Source organism: Oreochromis niloticus, linkage group LG12 (genome assembly GCF_001858045.2).
Source record: "Oreochromis niloticus isolate F11D_XX linkage group LG12, O_niloticus_UMD_NMBU, whole genome shotgun sequence".
Taxonomy (NCBI): domain Eukaryota; kingdom Metazoa; phylum Chordata; class Actinopteri; order Cichliformes; family Cichlidae; genus Oreochromis; species Oreochromis niloticus.
The window spans coordinates 16,017,659-16,038,985 of record NC_031977.2 but is presented as its reverse complement, the minus strand read 5'-3'; the positions used below and the strand labels follow the sequence as shown (position 1 = coordinate 16,038,985).

At 41.3% G+C, this 21,327-nt stretch overlaps 1 long non-coding RNA gene across 1 annotated transcript in view; it reads right to left on the bottom strand.

The window, feature by feature from the left end:
• Positions 1-3,130: 3,130 nt before the first annotated feature.
• The window catches only part of LOC112841723 (uncharacterized), a 34,320-nt gene continuing 16,123 nt past the window's right edge, over positions 3,131-21,327 (bottom strand). The window contains exons 3-4 of the long non-coding RNA XR_003213360.1: positions 6,593-6,690; positions 3,131-3,389 (exon numbers count right to left, since the gene is read on the bottom strand). This is a non-coding gene — a long non-coding RNA (uncharacterized LOC112841723). The remainder of the gene's footprint in view (positions 3,390-6,592; positions 6,691-21,327) is intronic.

Below are 21,327 nucleotides of genomic sequence, written 5' to 3'. Positions count from 1 at the left end.
CACAACCCTCAGCTTAGATTCATGTCCCATATGACCACTGACGTGCATCGGTTTGAGCGCGGCTGTGTGTAATGTGTATGTTTTTATGTGTGTCAGTCTGTCTGTGTGGGGATAGTTGGAGGCCATCTTTCATCTCTTGCTGTGATCAGGTATTCTACATGATATGATATGATGATACAGGCCCAATTAAGGGATGGGGCTGTGTAAAAAATGTGATGACAGGGCAAGCGGAAGACTAGACTGTGATCTGACATCTGAGAGGGAGAAAAATAGAAGAGAGAGAAAGGAAAGGAGAGAGAGAGGGAGGAAAAGAATGAGAGAGGCAGTAAAAGAATGGTTTAGTGTGGGAGAGGACAAGTGAGGACAGATGAGCCCAAAAGATGGGTGAAGGAAAGAAGGGAAGAATGATGCTGGTAAAGGAAATGAAAATGGGGTAAGTGTGAGAAAAATAGTGACAATGAATGTTAAGTAGGGAGAAGCAGAGAAAATTAATGTGATTAGAATAGGAGAGGGAAGAATGAAGAGTGTGGCACTTTGGATTTTCAGTGACACCAGATTCATATTAATGAATTGAACCAATTAAAATAAATGTATCAGTCTAATTCATAAGAAAAGCCTTAATTTTATTGACCTCCAATTCTGTGCAGAATCACAGAGACAATGATTTGGTCCGAATGGAATGTATTTATCTCACATATTACATAATAATCAGCAAATAATGAGTAGTCAGGGTGAAAAATAAATATTTAATTGTGGAGTAATTATTAAGTGATCCTCCCTTTTAGACATGAAGGACCAGAGTTACTATGCAGATCAAAGTAATGTGAGACTGGGCAGTGGGAAGTGTGCGAACAGTCTACTGAGCTCCTTAAAAAGATAGAGCTTTCACAGGCAGTTCCTTGTAATAGTGACCAACACAAGCAACCAGTAGTACTTTAAATTAGCGTCACTAATGAACTGACCTGATGAGGGAGCAGTTTCTTAAGATGTAAGGGCAAACTTTAAAGTTCTAAGAAATGAAATAGTGTGCTTTGGGGGAAACTATTTCACCGGTAAATCTTGTGTGACAGCTGTCCTGTAGGGTGTGTAGGGTAACACAGAAAATTACCTTAAGCATTTTGATTGAGTGATTATGCATAATTGTTTGTATTACTATTGTTTTTGCCATACAAGTATTTATTAAAGTTTATAGTGCATATTGTAAGAGTCAGGCACTAATCAAAAACACACTTTCGACCTGCCTAAATCACTGTAATCTCTGTAGTTTGACAAATCAAATATTGGGAGTGAGTAAAAAGCACTGCACTCATGACATTGAGCCATTCACCTGTGTCAGTATCTTGTGCTTAAAATATTCTCTTGGCATTCGACAAAAATTACCACTCCTAGCAGCAAATATCAGACCCAAATCAGGCCCAAAATATGATGTTTTTTTCAGTGTTGCAGTCAATGTACTTTGCAGTAGATTCCTGTGAAAACCTTTGTAAATCAAGTTTGTATGATTCATTTAAATAAGCTCCTCCCCAAATTTTGCACTCCTACAAATGCGTGTGCAGTGAATCCAGCTACAAACATAACTGTGTCCTCTCAGTCATTAAATAACATCAAATTTAACATTAAAAGAAGGTTTTGCACTGGCCTTTAGGCTTCTTTGATAAAATTATACAAAATTAGTTCCGAGGTTGCTTAGCTTCCGGCCCCTGCTGGGTGATGTCCCTTGTGAGTTAGCTGAATTTTATTCAATGGCTTTTCAAGGGAAAGTTTAGATACCAGAATTTTTATATGCTCCTTCTTCTGAAACAAAAACATTTCCAAAGAGGTGGAATTATGCTTGTGACTTCTATCTTTTGGTGTAACATCTTTTTGTACTGCAGTGCATTGCAGCTATATTGCTGATACTTGAAAGCGAGTGTGGCAGTTGTTGTACAGTTGATATCTTTGAGGGTTATAGAGGCGTGTATTCAGGCGGAGAACTTTTAAGCCTCAAATTTACTCAATTTCATTCTTTCTTTAAGAAAGAAAGACTACTGGGATATTTTGACGTTGAATTGTGGTTTATTTGGTGTTTATTCTGTGCTGTCTTTTAACTAGAGGCCCTTAAAACTATAAATGAAACCGAATATTAAACTAATTAAGATCTAGACTACGCTAAAATAGAATAATCGAGGAATATACGCAGGTTTCTATGTCATATTATTTTCTTTACGCAAATGCTACAAATGAACTCGAGCCATCACTTAATCACTTACAGTTTACAGCAGTTTCAATTGATGCTGCTAACTGGAAAGCCAGGAAAGCCCTTAAAATGATAACTTAATAGACTAGAGAGCTGCGCTGAAATGAAAAATAAAGTTGGTTTTTACACTTAGTGGTATTTTTAAATAGTACTTCACCATACGCTGGTATTTGGATACCGTGGAAAAACGCAGGACGTCAGTATGAGTTTGTCTGTATGTGTGTGTCCTTAACATGTCCAGTTTGCATTTTCCAGTTTCAAACATTAGCTTTCTAGTTACCTCATGTGTTATGATGTTATGGGTTCGTTGCCTGGTGTGCTGTATACTGGTAGTTGTGTAACAGGAAGGACATAAAAACTGAGTAATAAAAGATAAAAACAAATTGTTTTTATACCGCACAATATGTAAGACATCGTGATCCCAATTTGTCTTTGTAATTTAGTTTGTGGATATAATTATGTAGACACCTTGACAGCACAAACAGAAGTCAGACTGTACATTTTTCCCCCCAAAGGAGATATAGAAGTAAATAATAATTATTGTAATTCTTAATTATTGCACATGCACTTACACTTGATTTGACAGACAATGAGCAGCGCGCCAAAATGGTTCATACTGTCGAATGACACAGATTTTCAAGAGGAAAGCTTCTTGGCGCTGACTGAAATTTCTTTCCTCTACATTTCGTAAGTTTGTCTGGAAAAACTACAACTGTGTCAGGTGTGTGATTTGATCAGGACACATAGTGCTTTGATCACACTGCCAGCTTTTATCAGTGTGCGTGCTCTTTTCATAACCACATAGGACCCAATTATGTCAAGCACATTGTTCTTTACCTGGAGTGCCACAGCACTGAACAGAAAGGAAGAAATAACTCGCGCTTAAAACATCACTTATGGGGGAAAAAAGTCTTTATTTAGCTGTCAGAAAATATACTTGTTAAATTCAATCACTGACATGAAATAAATACATGTTTTAATGTGTAGAATATTTTCATCCTATTTTAAGAAGTGTTTTTCCATTAAAAAAAAGAAAAGAAAATATGATACCCATCAGAACAAAGGCACAGTAAGTACTATTTTCAGGCTGTTGTAAGGCTCTGGCTTGCTGAAAGTTTGGCTCCGTTCTTCTTAATCAGGATAACTTATTTACCTAAAAAAAGAGAAATACAAAGAAAAAGACGAGAAATATGAGTTTATCATTACAACAGTGTTAGATTTTATCACAGGAGTTTATTAATTACAGTTTTAAAGAAAAACATTGATGCTGCGTGGAAAAAAATGTACCGCACACAAGGTTTAGGAAATACTCTTTAGCTTTCAGTAAACACAATTTTTCCACCAAGATTGGGGAAAGAGTGAGTTACGCTTCATGCACAACAAACACATAACCTCCGTGTTTACAGTTTGCCATCAAGCGTGAGGGACAGCATTTGTTGTAGAGTTTCATCACATCCCAGAGCATGAGCCTTGAATGAAAGGAGCTCAGTGAGCTGCGAGTTCCCAGTGTACTTGAAGGCGACAAAGGCCTCAGCAATATCCGCTGACATTAGTCCCCCTCATATCACACTGCACTTTCCTCCTATTGTTCTCCCTGCACTTCTCACATGTATTGTCTTACATGATATCCTTAGAACCTGATAAGAAGCCCAGTGGAGGTTTTTGTAGCTGAGGACACAGGCCTGGGAGTGTCTCAGGGTTACAGCTGCTTATTATTCTCTAATAGAGAAGCCTAGAAGACTCTAAGGTCTGGGGAACGCCTTACCGGATCCCTGTACCCTCAGCCTAACCTGGGTTACCTGCATTTCCAGCCCTTCCTCCATTACTCCTGCCATACCCGACACTCCCTTCCTCCAAAAAGACATTATGGTATTAAATTTCCTCGAAACCATGGAGCTCGTTGACAAGCATGGAAGGTATTAAGGGGCCTAATACAAATGTATAGGCTGTACAGAACAGCTGGGGTCATTTGAGACAGTAAGGGTGGCTGAGTGTCTCGTCAGCTGCATCAGACTACAAAGACAACAAAGCATGTCATTTTACGAACCTGTGACTGCTGTTTGCTGATTTAACTGGCCACTTGAAATAGCTTGCACTACACCTTTACAGGCTGCAATAAATCAGTAACTCCCCAAAGTTTTTTTTCTTCAGAGAAAACAAGAATATATGGACGTAGTGTTTTGGCCAGACATGTTTCCTTGAACAAGTTTGTCTGATGTTTGGCTGACAGTACAAAATAGTTCAGGGCTGGCATGGGGTCCCTGGGCCATCAGCAGTCCAACTCAGCCTGACTCCAAAAGATGAAGGGAGGTGGATTCAGACAACTCAAACACACCACCCTGTCTGCTCACAGCTCCTCAAGGGCAAACACTGCCTGCCTGTCTATTTGTGGCAGCTGATCGTAGTCAAAACTACATGTGCCTTTCTATGCATCCTCCTGATGTCCTCTGCTGACACTGCAGTTTTATGCCTATAAGGATGATCCGCTGTATTTGCCTCTTTCAAAAACTTTCAGCCAAAGTGTAAAATATTTAAAGAAAAAAAGAAAGACACTGAGATGAAGCACACTGTGAAAACTCATGCTTCAAGATGAATACTTAAAGGGTAAAATGCTGTAATATGTTCTTATAACTTTATTATTTCAAATGTTCCAAAGAGAGTTTTGCATCTTTTACGAACTGGGGCATTTTTTAATAGTTTTAGCCTTCGTTTTCTTGGTTGTCATAACATTTCATTGACTGTAAAATTCAGAGAGAGACATTTTGAGAAAGCAGATCCAAGAGTTGTGAAATATGATCTTCCTATTCTTAGCTTTATGATACATGTGGCCTTATACTGGTTGATGGCCAAAGTCTCAAACAGTGTAAGTGCAAGTTTTGTTGCAGTCTTGGATCTATATAATGTCAAAGACAATGATATTATTCCTAACGCGGTCACCTCAATCAAACATCTCTGGCTGTTAGCACAGCAGCCTGGCCTGCTTTCTGCTTGTGAGGAGTAGCCAATCAGAAGACGGTTTATTTAAAAGGAGGTTGGCCTTAAAGGGTGAGGAGTTGAAAAAAATGTTTTTTATTATACAGAGGTTGAATTCAGGGACTGAACCAATATGTTTTAGCCATAAACACTAGTAGATTATAAAACTAAAATTAAAATATGAGCATAATAGTCCCCTTGTCACTATTTTCATCATTTATGTTATAAAATACACACACATGCACACATATATATTTTAGATTGCGGATATTGTTCAGTGACTTGGAATTTCCCTGAGCGGATCTGTAAACATGTATAGTCGTCGTGCTCTTCATCACAATGCGCATTTATGCAGAAAAACACTGGAATTTTGGGGAGTGCTCTCTCCTCATCCACAAGAAAATAAAAAGGATTTCATGTCAAAGTGTCCCCCAGGAAATTGACAAAGGCAGAAAGTAGTATCTGGTGTTGCCCCAAGTCTGGTAACAGGGTGGAAGGAGTTGTATGCCTTAGTCTCCTTCTGCTAACTACTCCCAGTAGACAACAGTCAGATGCTTCCAGTCTCCAGGAGGGAGAAAGTGATGCTGCTAATCTATAGAGAATAAGACCTGACTGAAGTCTATTAGAACTGGAAGAGACTAGTTATACAAAGTCAGCAGGAACATGATGTATGTATAGACAGGCACATGCACTAAATAAGACTATTTATTTTGCATTATGCAGTCTATGACTGGATAAGTTTTTCAACATATAAGTGCATGAGGAGATACCGAAAAACAAACTGGGGGGTAATAAACAGAGATACATATGCACAGATGCACAGACACAAAAACAAACATCCACAGAGATGTAACACACACACACAAACACATCTCTCCACCATCCCATTGCCTGCCTCTCCTCCGTTCTCTGTCTATCTCTGTCCAAGCTTCTGAACCTTTGGGAGACACATTCTTTTTCATCTGTCAGTATGGATGGAAACAGACATGTTCAAAACACACAACAATGGCCTCACCAGCACCAAGGAGGCTCTATGTTTTGTATGCTTGAAGCACTGCATTATCTCTTAAGTGTCTGGCAACCTCGGTATAGTAAATAATGGATGCTCCTCTTCCTTCTGAAAAACCCCCTCTTTCACTTCAGGGACCAGTCATGGTTTACCTGTATAAATGCCCTTTCTGTGTCTTTGGAGAAATGGATAGCACGAAAGGATGTGGGTCAGATGATTTCATTAGCACAGCATTTCTCTCTGTGTCTCCTTCAATCAGCCATTTGACAGAGGCAATGTCACTCAAAAGTGTCTTACAGACACCTCCATATCAAATGTTCTGAAAAAAAGGATGCACAGAGCAGGCCATGTAACAATGGAGAGAGTTCAGTTACCTCTGAGATCAGCAGAATGTATTCCACGTCCTTAGTCGTAGACTCCGGTCATTATTCCAGATGTTTGTGGATCATGATGGACTTCTGGTCTATCGAACCTGAAATAACAGGACAGGTATATTGTTTAGCACTGCATGTATACAGACATTTCACAGTTGTTCCATGTAACTAGACGTAATCAGAAGGTGAGGGGCCTTTCCACTTATTGACCTACTTGTTTCTTTTTACCGTTAAGTCAAAGCAGGATTTTGCAGGACTGTATTGTGCCACTACATAACTAAGTCTCTTTGGTATCCCTCCCCCGTTCATTCTGAGGTTACATCGAAAGAGTTTCAGCTATTGTGAATTATTTACTTGATTCTCCATTCGGCCCTTTAACCCCTCAGCAAAAGCACAGGCAGTTGGGGTTAAAAATACACTCCCGCAGGATCTGAGTTTGACTCTACATCTGTGAGTGTGTGCTTGTGTGCATTTGTGCTTGAGTATGGACAGAAAGGTGAATTTAAAATATAAAACAGTATATATTCCATGTCACAGAAAGCATCTTCCTCTGTCTCGCTCTTGTGCACTGTCTCCCTTGCGCTGTCTCTCTCTCTCTCTCACACACACACACACACTGAAACACATATATGTGCTACTTTATGAGGTACTTTCTGAGTGAGAATCCAGGCCATCCCAGATGGGATTATTATAACACAGCTTGAGCTATGCAAGACTCATGAGAGTGATTGTGTGACTTTGTGTCTGAGAATGTGCTAGTCTGTGTTTTAATGTTTGTTAGGCAGCGACCTGAGTGCACATGAGGGTGCACCTGTCTGTATCTGCGAAAGCATAAAACACACAGCACATAGGAGGAAATGCTGAACCATTAGCAAGAAGGCGCTTTCACTTACAACTGTGCCAAAGTAAAAAACTGGCTTACAAAAGAGCGCATCTATTTATGTTTAGCTTCTGAGTCAAAGGCTAAAGATATATGTCTATCAGCAAACTGAGGCTTCAGCAGGTTCCCGGTCTAACTGAGAGAATACTTTCTCTGAGATACAGTATGTGGACCTTAATGGATCTGCACCGACACATACACACATCTACTCTTAACTTTCCTTGGCTATGTTGCCGTGGTATATCCCTGCATGCAGTGAGGTTGTCATGGATACACCCAGACACATCCGCCATCCCATAAGCGGGGGGATGCTGAGCGCTTCAGAGGGGCTGGCGCCAAACCCTCAGTCCCCATTCTCTACCCCTTCCCCCAAAATGAATTCTGTCCCTATTCTCCCTGTAAACCGGCTCAACCTTAAGAAAGGCTCTCTGCTTGTCAAACGCGGAGGCCTGGAAGAAAGCAGGAGTTATTTTTTTGCTGTGGCCTCCTTTGCTCCTCACTGGAATGGATCATTATGGGCCTTTAAAGATGATAGAATGATGACGAGTAAGCTATAAACAGGGAAAAAAACACATTGGTACCGATTTGGCTCCAGTTGGAGAAAAGCTGAAATCGATGCTGCACCTGGAGAATCTGTGTATATGCATGTACTTGTGTGTGTGTGTGTGTGTGTGTTAGCCTCAGGGCTGTGGTTAAGCCTGTAGTTCATCCTGAACTGATCCTTTTCATTAGCCATTATCAATAATTCAACATTGCACTTGCTTTAATGGTTTAATGTGGGCAAACCCTCATTCTGCACACATCCACTCTGACACACACATACACACACGCTCATGTGTTCTGCCTAATAGCGCTCGCTCTCTTGGCCTGTACCCAGTGCCACCAAGGTGAATATAGATGTATTATCGTGCACATAACACAGTCAGTGCACCTAAGGCTTTCAAACGTAAAACACCTATCAATCAGATGCACCATTTTGCCCTACCAGAGTCTTACAGTATCCTCTGACTTAGAGGAGAAATCATTTTTTCCTCCTGCAAAAGTCTTTTTTCTTTTTTAAACTGCATATCAAGTTATATATGCAATAAAATGGCACACCAGCTCCTCCTGTCTGAGATGAGGAAGTGAAAGGGTTAATCTTTTATGACGTGCCCCCTCCCGTTCCTACACTCTTTGCCCTCCCTTTCATATTCTCCAGTATGGCAGTGCTCAGTAGCTGCACATATGCTGAAAAAATAATCCTCTTTGATTGGAAGGCTAATTTGAAGTGTCAATTATTCTTATGCAAATTAAGGTACAGTTTCTTACGTCTGAAACGGGTTTGGCGGCACAGATGCATGCGCCTGTGTGTGTGCATGTGTGTGTGTGCACAAATCTCCTTCCCAAAAAAAAAAACATACAGCACTATCAAACCCTTCCCCCCAACCAACTCTACATCTATACCTCTTAGGCAAGAAAGCTGACATACAAAGAGAGACAGTATAATGGGATGAGTATATTTGCATGCACATTGTCCACACTGAACGCTAAACAGATCATAAATTGAGAGTGCAATGTCAAAACAGTAACAAAGGCATAGAAGTGCAAGTCAGCTCCCAAAACAGTCGACAATACAGAGGCATGGTTCTATGCTGTAATGTAAATAATGAAATGATGTCGGGTAAACAGGAATACAACGAGAGCTTGGATGTATCACGGGAAGTATTGTGGTTTAACAAAACAATTTGCGAAAGCTTTTGTCATCTAAACACTTTCCAGTAACATTCTCCCTTCTGCCACTGCCACACCAGAGGTGCAAAGCGAGGAATATAATCCCAGTGTCTCCACAGTAGAGAGGGAGAGAGGCACAGGAAGATCCAGTTTAAAGAAAAGGGAATAAATGGAGACATTGAGAGCAGCACCATGCACCTAAAAGCACACATCTGTGTCTAAGTAGAGTATGTGAATGAGTGCATGCTCCTCTGCATTATAATTAAAACTTTGGACTCTAGCTTGAATCTGGATGAGGAAGTTGAGCTGACAAAGTGAGGATGAAAAAAGGACAAAAAACTCCCAAAAACCCAGAAGCGGACGGACTGAGGACTTTACAAATAGACTCTGTTGTCTGACCCTCTCAGCTGATCTGGCAGCTCAAGTAAGAAAAAAGCTTTTCAGGCCCAAAACAGGATCAAACAACCTGCTATAGAGTCCGGTTACACCACAACAATAGCTTACATTCACTCTCAGTTTCAACACACAAGCTTCTTCTTCTTCTTTTTTTTTTTTACCTCAAAGAGAGCAGAGGGAGAGAGTGCGTCTGGTTTAGAGGGTGGGTTCATGTGGGTATGGAAGGCAGTATACTGATATCTTAAACGATAATGGCGCTCAGCAGATTAGATGGTATCCGCCATACTGTGTTTGTTTTCAGTGGTCGACTCCTGCCTCTTCGACTGAGATGTATGGTCAACCCTGCAGGCACTCTCCCTCTCAAGGAAACCTTTAGATACTGTCAGGGAAAGTGAAGAACACTGACAGATAGCATTCAAAACTCTGAGATAGAGACAGCTGTGAAATGGTAGCAGGACGGATCATTAAATATATAATGTGAAATGCACTGACAGCTAAAAACCTGCGATTGTGAGAATAAGTAACCGTTAACTGGTCGCATTAAATATTTGAGGAATTCATTTTCAAGCCATTCGTACACTTTCCTTCATTAGCTCAGGATTTTATACTCAACACACACTGACAGAGTCCTAAAGATACAATATGCAGCTCATTAATCACACACCCAGAATAGACAGAATAATATCTGCTAACCTGCTAAGACCAAGCTGAATAGAAGCCCTGGCAGACTGTATTTGTTTTGCATTGGCTCAGTAGTTCGGAAGAAATTAGTATGCAGTTAGGGATGGGAGGGCTTGTCAAGATCAGGAAGAAATCTCTACCCACCCACCGGGTAGCTCTACATTCATGAACAAGGTTGACAAGAAAGCTGACTAGTGTAAAGACAAGGAGCAAATAAGATGGCGGCGAACGCGCTGAATATTCTTTTTCATACGAGTGCACTGAGAACACCTTCACAGACAAGCCTGTTCTCTGTCTGTCTTATATGTCTGCTCATCTGTCAAGACACTCACTCTCCCTTTTTCTTTCTCGCACCCTCTAGCCCCTCTTTTCTTTTCAAAAACTATGTGTCATGCACGTCAAAATGCGAAGGCCAGTCCTTTTGAGGGTGTTCTGCTGGACCATAGAGCGAATAAACATCCATGTCAGGAGAAAGCGATCTGGGGCCCTTCTCTAACTGAGCCCGAGCTCTCCTGGGAAACACACAGCTCATACAATGGATAGAGGAGGCCTTTTGTTGAGTCTCTGGGAGCTGCAGGGCTAGCTCTGGATCAAACAGGGGTGTATGTGTGTGTGTGTATCTGTGCATGCGTGTGTGTACATTTCTTCATTTTGTGCACACACACACACGCATTACACGAACAGCAGCAGCACACGCACACACCTTTGCCCACACACAGAATCACAGACTCTCCTCATCTCCCTAAACTCAGTGTGACTAAGTAAACTTCTTCACCCTTTTACAGCCGTTACCTGAAATCACCAGCAGGAGAGGAGAGGTGAGACAAAAGATGAGAGGTGTGACGCAAGCCAGTGTTGGACTGATTTAAACAGGTTTAGTGTCAGTCTAAAGGGGCTTTCTGATGTACTGTATTTAAATCACAGTTCAAAGCTTGCTGCTGTGCTGAACCCCCCGCGCGCGTGCGGATGCAAGGCAGGAAAAGTCTGCAAGGAAGTGTCTAATGCTAATGGATTACCTGTGTGTATATATGTGTGTGGCCCTGTTATGTATTATATATGCTTGAGAAATTTCTCAAATATGTGATCTAATATGAGTTAATGGGGAAGTGGATGTGCAGAATTTGACTACAAGAGAATAATAATGACCAGAATGTACCCTAAGTGCACATTTGTTAAACGTGCACCCCCATCAGCTGTTGTGCTGTTGTCTGAAAACTGTGTTTTTCGTGGCTGAACAGCATGATTATATGTGGTGACAAAACAAACACTGGAATACAAAAATAGTATAGTTCCTCCCCTTCTCCCAGAATACATTTTAATAAATTTCCATTCAAGCCTTGCTTCTGGCCGTCTGCCCCTCATGTAGGATCTATGAGAATTCTTCTCACTGAAATGAACTCACACCGTCTGACCTTATTCATCCCCAAGACTGCACTTTCTCTGGGACTCCCCCTTTTCCAGTCCCCCGTTTCCCACAGGCCCCCTCACTCTTCTCTCTCTCTCTCTCTCTTGCATGCTCTCTCTCTCTTTGCATCCTCCTCTTCTTTCTCACCACCTTCCCAAGCCTCCCCTTCCCATCCCTAGTCTTTGCCTTGCCTTCAACTCCAATTTTGGGCACAATGAAGTTGTTCTGGCTGACAGTTTGGCCAGTAGAATAAGTGTTGTTTGAGCCTGCTGTGTGGCCCTGTAGTGGGCCCATTCTCCCCCTCGCCGGCTCAGTTACCGAGAGCCTGGTTGGTGGGACACGGAAGACATCCGTCCCCACACTCCCACCCTGACCCAAACAATTAGGCTCAAACCACCACGCGGCTCACCTGCACCTCCTCCTTACATGTTCCTACACATGCATGGATAAACGCACATCTGTTATGGTGTAGCTGCTGCTACACAAAAGCCAGGTTGGCCTGATTTACTCAGTTACTCCATGGCTTGTAGGACGTGTCAGAAAGGATTCTGTATTGGGGTCAGCTGGAAAGACAAAGCCTGCAGCCCTCTCTCCTCTGTCGCTTTCAGTAAGCATCAACCAGCCTCTCTCTCCAGCACCCCCCTCTCTCTCTCTCACACACACACACACACACACACACACACCCGTGCCCCTGAATCCCTCTGTTTCTTCTCTCCTGTTTCCCTTTTCTGATGAGTTACCAGTGAAATAACGCACACTATAAATGTTCTTCCTCACTCTGCATCCAACTCTGCGTGTACACACACAAAAGGACACAGTCATGCACAGAAGCCAGGACATGGGAAAGTGGCTGGGAGAGGCACTGATGGGGGGTGGGGGGACCATATGTCCAGACGTTGTATATCAGTCGGCTCACCCCACAGCGCTCTGCCAGACCACCATAACTTAGTTTGTCTTCAGCACAAAGTTTGGTCCAAGCTTGGCTGGGTTCATTAGGAACCTATTCTCTGGACCCAATGAAGCTCAACAGACCTCCAACAAAGGAGCTAATCACACCCACTGCTGCTCTCTCTCTCTTTTCCTTACCTTCAGTTTGATTCTATAAAAAATGCCTCTATCATTTCCAAGCAGTTCGACTCCTTTACTTAATAGAAAACCAAAAAATTTATAATCTGATGATGCCAAACAATGATTATTCCAAAGGCTAAATGATGCCAAAAACCAGCAATTGTCAGCCCAGCGATACCTTTTTATTCTTTTCTGCTACAGAAGCAAATGTGGATAATTGTGCCTTCACCAGAGAGTCACACATGCAGCTGCTTGTATATGTGAGTGGACTTACAAAGTGTCATGTTCACACCTGACAGACACTTTCCTCCCTCAGATGTTTGTGCATTTTTGAATAGCTGTGTGTAGAATGAATCCCTGCATACAATGTCTCGTATGTGAATCTGAGTGGATGCGTGAGCAAAAGGATGTGGTGCACTGACAATGGAGAGCCCTGGGGTGCAGAATACTTGAAATGACCTTGAACCTCGGTATTCTCCATTCCCATGGCTGCAGGGACGGTGAGTATGCCTATATGTGTGTGTGTGTGTGTGTTTGAGAAACAGAACAATGAGGCTTTGCACTTTCTTTTTTGAAACACATCAGCTCTTCCAAAATTCTTCATTCCAGAAAGTCAGGGATAAAAGAATTCCAAGTAATCTATGTATAGTTAAAAAAAAAAAGCAGAAGCATTTTTCCCTTTGATAATTGAATTTTTAGATATTTATTTTAATAAGAAAGACATATTTAGACATATTTTCAAGTTACTGTCACGGAAAAGACCTTGTGAGTTGAGCTTATCACATCATAGTGAGCTATCCACTGTAACATACTCCAGTACCCCCGCCAGCCCACAGCAACTGTATTTGCTCACCCTGTATCCAGCAGAGAAAGAGGCTTGCTCCATACCATGTTCCCTACTGTGCTCACAGGCTAAAGGCAAGCATGAACGTGGCTGATCTGGACATGGCTTAAACACACAGACACTGTACACAGAGGATGGTCCCAAAGCACACCAACACACACAAGAAAACACACACACTCATTGATGTGCACGCAGATGAAGAGGACTTGGTGGGTTAAGAATCACAGTAGGGGGTGCTGATGGTGAAGGGAGACCCAGCGAGGGGTGGTAAAGGCCATACCACTAGGCCCTGCTTGGACACAAATGTCAGCAGCATGATGACCTGTACACAGGAACCCACAATGAGAGAGTACAGGATATGATCAAGGAGGAGAAATAGATAAAAAGAGCTGGCAATGAAACCAAGGCAGAGGTATATATAAGGTAAAGAGAAGCTCTTAAAATGTATAAAGTAATTTGAGTTGGGGCTTTAGGAAAGAAGCTACAAGCCGTGTTATCTTTTTTATGTTTCATCTTTTGTGTGTTTTCAAATGACGGCAAAGGCAACCTCTTTCCATCTCTTTCTCTGCAAGTAGCAGAGCAAACCCCGAACGGCTCACTAGCAGTGGTGAACATTTCACCCTTTAAAGAAGTGCAGGAGGAACAAAATGCCCACTGAAGCCTTAAACACTGAATACAGTACACACATTTGAATATTCCAGGTGATTCAGTCATCTTCCATAGCACACAGAGTATGCTATGGAAGAGAGTATGAAAGGTCAAAACACTCAAAACTCAGAAGACAAGAAATATAAACACAAAGACACAAAAGCTGATCCAGTTACACACAAGCAAACAGATAAAAAACAAATATATCATAATTAATCAATAATTATTTGCATATACATAGTTCTATTGAGAAAGGATAAGATCTGGACTAATTGTGGTGTTGACTTAAGCTCCATTAGGTGTGGTGTCAAATTTCTCTCATAGCAAGCTCAATAAAACATACTGAATAGCCAGTAATAGCAGTTCACACACACACACAGGTATTCACTGATGCTTGAGTCCTGAAGATTAATTTAACAACCACCTGTATAAAACTAAGCAGTCAGGCACACAAAGCAGCCACCATGCATGCACGAGTTTCTTGGCAAGCGCATACACAACGTGGCAGGTGACTCTGCCTTCAAAGTGAAATTCTGCTGCTGCAAATCGACCTGCTTTTTGACCACTTTGGGGGCGGAACTGGCTCCTGTGATTGGCCTCTAATAGTGCAGTAACAAGCACACAGTTTCCTTGATTGGCTGATTCAGTTAACGTCCTTCCAGTAAGTTTGGCACAAACATGAGCAACATTTTAGTAACGCTTCAGAACTTATCTGATATGTAACTGTGTAGCTGTGCTGCCTTTCTGTTGACCTATGTAATCATGCACTTTCAGAAATCTACCAAATTAACTTCTCCTACTTGTATGGAAAGAACTATAATTTTTCATGTTACTCGTTCATTTTTCCACCATATGAGTCTGAAGTGGACTTAAGTGATAAGACATGAGTCTTGTATGTCTTTTTAAATAATTAATTAATTAAAAACAGTAAAGTGTTGCTTGTTCATAGGTAAGTAAGAAAAGAAAGTATCTGATATAGACTTATAAGTATGTATATGCATGTAAGTATGAAATAAGTATAGACTTTACTCACTAAGTATTGGTGTTACTTACTTTGTAAGTGAAGGTGAAAGCTTTGTAAGTGAAGCCCATACCGTTTATAGTTTACAGGCTTTGTATCTACTGTGTGTTGTGAAAAAATTGAAGTTGAAAATTGAAAATTGAAGGATTGTTACGTATTTTCGCTAATTTGACCTTTGAGACATTAATCCTTTTAAATGAGAAAATTAAAAATCATGTCAAGCATCAAAGTTCATTCTGAAGGACATTTGTACACAGTTTGTGTAAGAAATTGTATTCAGTATTAGAGAGTATTATGCCCCATGCCATAATGGGAAAGGTGACTGAAATACACACACACACGGGCACAATCTCTAGATGGCCATATTGAAAAGTGTGAATGCCCTGACAAAAACAGGAAAAGCTGATTCGCTGAACCCAAACCCGTGGCCATTTTTCTCTCTGTGAGCTCCGTCTTCAGGGGAAAAAAAAAAAAAAACAAGTCCTGAATCCTCACTCTTAATACAATTTTTCCTCTCTCTCATGTTCCTTCATTTCCTTTTGTTTCCTCTATTTCCAGCCTCTACCTCGAATCACAGCAAAGTTCCTCGGTGAAAGCAGTCTATTCTACTCATCACAGACACTTCTACAGATCCTCAGCCAGACAGTTGTGATTTGTGCCTGTGTTAAGGCAGAACTACTCCTTGCCTTTTTCACAATAAAGATTGCTGCCATTATCTGGAGCTATTCCTCTAGATGACACAAAAAAGAAGAAGAAAACATGGGGGTAAGAGGATGAAGGAATTTCATCCAACCACTGTATGAACTGCTGATGGAAACTTGACTGACAATTTCATATGCAATTGTCAGTGTCACTCAGGGATACGTTGTCATGTCTGATTCCCATCTTCTCAAGCTAAGCTTTAGTGGGTAGAGTGTGTCGTCAGTGGACAGCTTTCAAATGTCTAATAAACTTCGTATTGTTTTTATTAGTTTAGATAAATAGGACTAAATGGGGTTTGGGAACTTGTCTTCTAATTCTGATTTAATGAATGCTTTTGTTTCTGTTTATTCAATCACACACACGTGACCTTTGACTGCAGTAAAACCTGAGTAATAATTCAACCCATGTGGCGTGAATGTGGTGGACATGCAAATTCAAAACTGTCCCCTTTCACATTGATGTATCAAAGAAAATCTTTTGTGGCCACTGGGCATTGAGGGTGGGAAAAACAGAGATTCGAGGGGGTCCCTTCAGTCACTCTTTTTCGGCTTTGAATGAGCCAGTGCCCAGGCAGGAAAGATGGTGTGCCAGTGGTGTGTGCTCTCTGCTAATTGATTGCCTCTGCTAACAAGAGCATAATGTATTCTATTGTGATCATCCTTTGCCCATGTTCATTAAGCCAGGAAGCAGTGTGATCTTTTCTTTTTGTCTCGGTCCTGCCTCTTTTACTCTCTCCTGCTCCTCTCATCCACCTCCCCCCACTCCCGCTCCTCTTTTTCTTTTTCTCCCTCCTCTTCTCTCTGCCCCCCTCTCTCTCTTCCTCTTCGGCACAGGATGGGAAAGGTGATACAAAGGTGGTATGACAGGCAAAACATCCCTCACCATCCCAAATGCAAAAAAAAAAAAAAAAGGAACAAAGGGCAGGTGGAAGGAATAGAGTAGATGACTTTTAGAATGATGAAGGATGGAAGTATCGATGAAAAGCTGAGAGGGAAAGACGGGGAAGAGAGGTGTTGGAAGAGAGGAGGATATGGAAACAAGAGGAAGATGGTGAGAAAAAAGACACAATGATAGTGTCAAAAAAAAGACGAGGATCAGAGAAGGACCTCTCACTACCTTCCTCCATACCTCTCTTTTTCTTCACTTCCCCCGCCCGTCCCAGCTTCTGTTCCTGCCAGGTTCCACCTGCTCCTGCTCTCTTCTCAACACCCCCACTCCCCTTTCCCCCCCTCTTGCCCCTTTTTTACCCACCTCTCATCCCCATTTCGCTCTCCCCCATCTTTGCTTCACTTCTTAATTAGAGCCGACTGGACAATAGTACCACTGTTGCCCATGTTTGGAATCCTGGACTGAAACAATCGCTGTTTACCCAAGCGGTGGCACAGCCTAGACTCTCTCCTTCATTATAGCTGGGCCAAGTCTGATTACTTCTGTTCTGCAAGTGCTAGAATACACCACTGAGCCCGCCACTACGACTCATCCACTTTCCCGTCTTTTCAGTCATAACTTCAGCTGCTCCCAGTTGCTAGCCTTAGTCTCCTTTTGATTTGCATATTCATTACCAATGACCAAGAGAACCGCATTTACTACAGGAGGAGGATAAAACGGATAAAGAAGCAAAGAAAGCAAAACAGAGACGAGATGGGTTATAAATGATAAAGTATTTCAAAAAATCATTTGTTGAATCTGATCTATTTTCAAAATGACCTTCATAAACTAGGACAAAGCTAATTTCTTTATTAAAAATTCCCACCGGGGTTGAACATGCTGCAGGCAGTGGCAGCATGACTGACTGCAAGAAATAAGAGAAAGCTCTCTTTCCATAATGGTCTGAGATAATAAAAAAATGGCATGGAGGTACTGTTATCAAGCTGATGCTTGTGGCGAAGACACGCTGAATCAGTGGATTGAAAGCCTTTTCACTCAGCCACATCCCTCAGCTCTGTGGCTTGTAACAGAAGTATGCTACCAGCACTATGCAAAACAGCATCATGAATATGCGTAATTAGGTGGGACTAGTGTAATTTTTCTGGGTTATGGGATGTGACATTTGTGGGGCAGGAGCATACATCAGTGTAAGCCCGACTGACAAATGCAAATCCCTTTCTCTGCAATAAGCCTTTTTACACTTTGCAATACAAAATATCCACTTTGCCTTTATACACCTAATAGCTGTATGCAAAAAACAAAAACAAAACATACACAGGTGCACGTTTACACTTTGCATACATAAACATAATAAAGACACTAAAAAAAATGCCTTGAGAACACAGCACAGTGTTCTCAAGGCAGAGCACTCTCAATCACACTCCATTTTAACAACACAGAGACAGCTAAGCACAGTACATTTGTGTTTAGACAAAAAAAAACCAGGAGCAATAAATGAAGGCCTAGTTGCTTTTAAAGGCAGTGGACATGAGGGCAGCACAATTACTTCATGATAATAAGGAAAAGCGCAAATCAATACAAAAAGTCAAATTAAATGTGTCTCAGAAGGACTTAAAGGATGCCAAGAGTCAAGCAGGAAGGTTAACAGAGGGCTGATACGTCAACGTGTTTAACAAAGCTACATATCCTTTGATAATGAGCTTTTAGCAGTATTGTTTAAACCACAAAAAAATCCTCTAATACAACCCCAGTCGAAACGATATTGTTAGGAAATGTATGCAAGCAAAGTAAGATTTTCTGCTTTTTTTCTAGATTTTTTTACAATGTCATTGAGTTATGCTGTTATGCCTGTTATTGTATACCTTGTGTTTTTTTCTCTCCTTTTTGCATTAGTATTCAATTCAGATGAAATTTCAAAAGACCGGAACATATGAATTCACAAAAAAAAAGAAAAAAGAAAATGACAGGTACATGGCCGGGGGTACATTGCCAAAAGTATCTATTAATAATTGGATCATATTCTTATACAACCAGGCACACTCGCATAGACACACAAGCATGCACACTTTCAACACACCTCTCTAGCTCTTCAGAGAGAACCAATTTATACATACTGTACTGAACCCCCCACCACCACCTCTCATCTCTCTCTTTGCCTTGCCATGCCCCTTTTCCTTTCCCCATTCACCCATATAGACACAAACACGCACACACACACAGAAACACGTACACATAAACACACCGGCACGCAAAGCACCCTGCCACAATCCACCACCCTGCCACACATACCGAAGGGGAGGACACATCCCTCATAGCGCCCAGGAAATTAACTTGACATTTGATGCAGACAGAAAAAAAATATATTTTGGTGGGGGAAGGAAAAAAAAAACAAAGTGTACCAAAGCAGGGATAGCATAAACCCAGCCCTTGTTCACCCTTCCCCACTCCACCCTCCTTAAGCCCAGGGACGCATTCGAGGGGGATTTTAGCGATCTGCAATGCAGACGCCACTGGGTGCCCATGGAAAAATGAGCTTCATCTTTTGCCTGTCCTTGCCAGTATATGCTGTCTGTCCCTCTTTGTTTCCATCTTTTATGATCTAGGCGCTCCATTTTCATATCCATATTCGTGCAGATTTTATTTGGAAGGAGCTTGAAAAATATGTGCCACACTTGATGTTGCTTGCATTTCAAATTAGCCACACCCTCTAAGATCTTCTTTGTGAATAAATACGTTTGTGATGAAGGATGATGATGTTTTAATTTGTTTCAACTTGGCTTTTTTTTTTTAAATTTAGCAGTTATCTGCTAAAACCCTGGACTGCTACACCCACTGCTATTCTTTTGTTTACATGCAATATTTAAATAACTGGTTAATCACTCCAAAATGAACAGGCATTTAAGAAAGCAGAAAGTAATAAACGGTCTATTGGTTGCAATTCTGTACAAAAACCAAAGTAAACACGGATGCTTCTTTAGCAGCGCACCTAAAATTTAATGCAGCAGACTAGAAAATAAAGCGCAGCGTGATCTTGCATAAGATTAACATAGTCTTGTAGTAACCTCAGCAAGGAGCCCAAACACTGAGAGCGAGAGCAAGCCACAGTTAATACATCATTATGCCCTGCTACCGTTTATACCCATGAACACACACAATGTGCAGCGAGACTGCAGACCAGCTAGTGTCTGTCTCAATATCCCCTGCATTAGACATGCAGGAATGTTAACATCATTATGCACAATTGTGAGTGTGTTTCTGTGTGTGCCCTCCCCCCTTTTTTTCCTCCCCTGCCATATTGTGTCTGCGGGTTGGTCCGTGTGTGTATGTGTGTATGTGTGCACGTGTGCGTCTGAAAGAGGGCGGTGTTATTTAAATATGATTGTTTGCAAGCGAGCAGAAGGCGTTACTGACTGTTGACTGTTGTCTTGATCAGCTTTGGTCATTGGGGTGAGATGCTACGGGAATTAATTTCACATAAATAAATATATTGTGCAAAATGCTCTGTTTTTGATAAGGATTTTATTGGGTAATTGCAGGATTTATATTCAAATAAGGTATGAAAATGAAATACATGCAGGAAAGCAGGAAATCTAAGCCCATAAACACATTTCAAGCAACAACAAAAAAACCAAAAAAAACCTTTCATCTGAAAAAAATGCTATGTAATTTAGGATGTAAGTAATGTGACTTTGAGTTTAGTAGACCACAAATTATTCTTTAAGGAATTCTATGCTGATGAAACCGTGATGATGCAGTAACCCTGTCATGGCTCTGAGTATCCACGTTAACTGCAAATTCTAATATCAAGAAATATAATGCAAGCATATTGCTTTTTAGAGGTAGAGGGAAAAGGGCCTAGCTGTCTTTACCTAATCCCCATAGTTTCTCTATCACGTAAGATAAAGTTTTCACTGTGATGGCAAGGAGGAGGGGTGTGACCGTTATTAGCATGGTGCCACTAATATCTGCTCTGCATTTCTCTGAGGTGGTGCTGCCAAAATATTGCATCATCCCAGCACGCACGCTCACACAGACACACGCATGCTTTTTGCAGCCAGTGAATCACATTTGCATTCACTGCATTTACAATAGCGTCCTCAATGAGCACTATACATTTTGTTGCATCATAAAAATGGAACGCGATTCTCCGCAAATAATACAAATCCATATATCGTTTATGCATTGTGGGTAAACAGAAATAAAGAGGAATTTATAAGGAGGAAGTCTTGAGAAGAGATTTACAATGAGATCCAAAAGCAGTATTCTTCAGTTATATGACACAACTTAAAGAAAGACTGTGTGCGTGAGTGTTGTATACAAAGTCCTTGGCATCCCTCTCTGCTTATACAAACTCCCCCCCCTCCTGCTACTACGCTTTCTCTTGCTGCCAGCAATTTGCATGTATTTGCATGATTTTTACGATGTGCATATCCTTTGTTCTGACTGTATGGTGATGCAGAAGAAAGCCTCCCTAAGCAGCGCTATTACACAG